General features: G+C 36.5%; 1 pseudogene; it reads left to right on the top strand.

The window, feature by feature from the left end:
- LOC114627103 lies at positions 1-274 on the top strand (annotated as a pseudogene).
- Positions 275-2,436: the final 2,162 nt, after the last annotated feature.

Here is a 2,436-nt window from a genome sequence, read left to right as displayed (position 1 = left end):
ATGGCTAAATGCACTAAGAAGGTCAGGATTGTCAGGACATATGGAACCCACTATGTTGCCTCCCTCCAGAAAATGGCGAAGAAAACTGAAATCTGCCAGCACGCCAAGTATTTGTTCATTCTTTGACAAGACCAAGATGAAGAGACAAGCCATTGGCATCTGGCACTGTGACTCCAGCATGAAAAGAGTGGCCAGCAGGGCCTAGACCTACAACACTACTTCTGCAGTCACAGTGAAGTCTGCCTTCAGAAGACTGAAGGAACTGAAAGACTAATAGAAGCTCCACTGTCTGAGACTTGCCTAGCCTGCAATAAATAGGCTGATTTGTATAAAAAAAGAAAGAAAAAAGAAAAAAAATGAATGAACCTGGAGGACATAATGTCAAGTAAAATAAATAAAGCACAATGTAATGACAAATGCCACATGATACCACTGAGTGCAGAGTCTAAAACCTTTTATCTCTAAAACAGTAGAACAATGAATATCCTTGGGATAAAGTAGTCATTGTGGTTAGAAGAAGTTGAAGAGACTTTGGTCCAAAGATTCATTCTTATAGGTAAAGAATTAGAAAATTCAAGAGATATATCAAAAAACAAAATGACTAGCTACTCGTGCTTTAGTCTTTCTTTATTAAAACTCTCAGAAGAGAAATTGTGTTTTATTTTTTCTTTTATTTCCATTGTTTAATTGGGTATGCACACGGGCATGACACAGGCATGGATAAAGTCCTCATGCAGAATTATATTCTTCTCAGTAAGAAGCCAGTTCCATCCAGGATCCACTATCAACACACCTATGTTACAACATTTATATCAAATCTGGTATCTAAAGAAAAGATTCACATAGAATATGTGCATTTAAGTTATTACATATTTTACAGAAAGATTAAAAATTCAAGTCACACAAAACTCAAAAAACTGTACTAAAAGTTTGAATAAATAAATAAATAAAATAAAATAAATAATAAAATAAATAAATAAATAAATAAATAAATAAAATAAATAAAACTCAGACCTGCCTGGAATGACTAAAGAATGGAAGTTCTGTGTCCACCTGTGTTAACTGGTAAACGTGAGGAAAACTGTTACTGATAAAATGCATTCATTTATTCAACGCATCTTATCTAATTTCAACAATATGGTACCCTAAAAATCAAATGTACTTTTATCATGAGGCACTTTTGTTAGTGAGGAGCCAAAAGAATAAGTTGGCTGCAGGAGGCAGCAACTTTCTTCAGTAATTTGGTGAATATACTATGTAGTGAGCTGCAACAAACACCTTGCTTATTTGTATACAACTATCCGATATACTTTTAAATATATGTGTGTGTTCTTCTGGCTGTAGTAATGCACTGTAAAGCTACTTCACAGTGCAAAATGGTGAATCCAGCCTAAACCAAGGGTGCATAATAACAATTCTGGTACAAAGATAAATATGTTACTGAACTGTGTAACAGTAGCTTTTCCTTGCTAGAGTGCATAGACCCAGCTTAAAGGCAGGAAGGAGACTCTGATTTAGTGTGAGTACTTTCAGAGTTTTCACTACAAAGTATTTCCAGGCAAATAATGCATTTCTTATTTTGTTCAATTAGTCACTCTACAAAAATATGTGTTTACAAATTCCACCATGTAATAACTACATACTATTATGAATATTACTGCTATAAAGAAGTCATCTATGTTAATCCCAGACAAAGCTGTAGCTAGGAGACTGCAAAAGAGGAGAATTATGCCTCACAAACAGACTGCTTTATCAAATTGCCATTCTGTGTCCAGTTCTTCCCTTCAGGATACCTAGGCCTGTTGAACACCAGGCCGGAGGGTGGGAAGCTTAGCTAGAGCAGGTGGGTACAATGCAGGGGCAGTGAGTGTGCTGGTAAAGAAAACAGACACCCCCAAAACAGCTTGGAGAACTGACTGTTTATTGGGGGTGGGTATTTATGCCACTGGAGAGATGGGCAGTGTCTAGGAGGCAAGGTTTGTGGGGCTGTGAACAATTGGCCAGGATATCGTTGTTGGAAGTACTTCATCTTGATATTCAGGACATAGAAGGCACATGGATGGGTGAACATCCTTAAAAGGTTAAACACTGTCAGAATAGTAAATTCCTACTAGGGTTGATAGTGGGATATTCAACTTTCTGGTGCCAGGTTGGGAGTGGAGAAAGAAACAATGCATGTTGTCTTCATCTGAGATACCTGGGTTGAAGCTCTCCTCTACCCTTCCTTCATTTCCCCATTTATTCTGGGCCATTACAGTCCCACAGAAAATATTTTGAAAACCCATAAAAATAATTTCATCTTGTTCTTTATGCACCATGAGCTTTATACACTTCCCATATATGCAGATTTCCTCATAGCTCATGTATATGATTATACTATATACTTTGTTATATATTAGTTCATAATACTTTCATTCAATATTATGGATTAGGAGT

Source organism: Grammomys surdaster, unplaced genomic scaffold (assembly GCF_004785775.1).
Source record: "Grammomys surdaster isolate TR1022 unplaced genomic scaffold, NIH_TR_1.0 242, whole genome shotgun sequence".
Taxonomy (NCBI): Eukaryota; Metazoa; Chordata; class Mammalia; order Rodentia; family Muridae; genus Grammomys; species Grammomys surdaster.
Note: the sequence above shows the minus strand (reverse complement) of the source record. Positions and strands in the feature narration are given on the sequence as shown.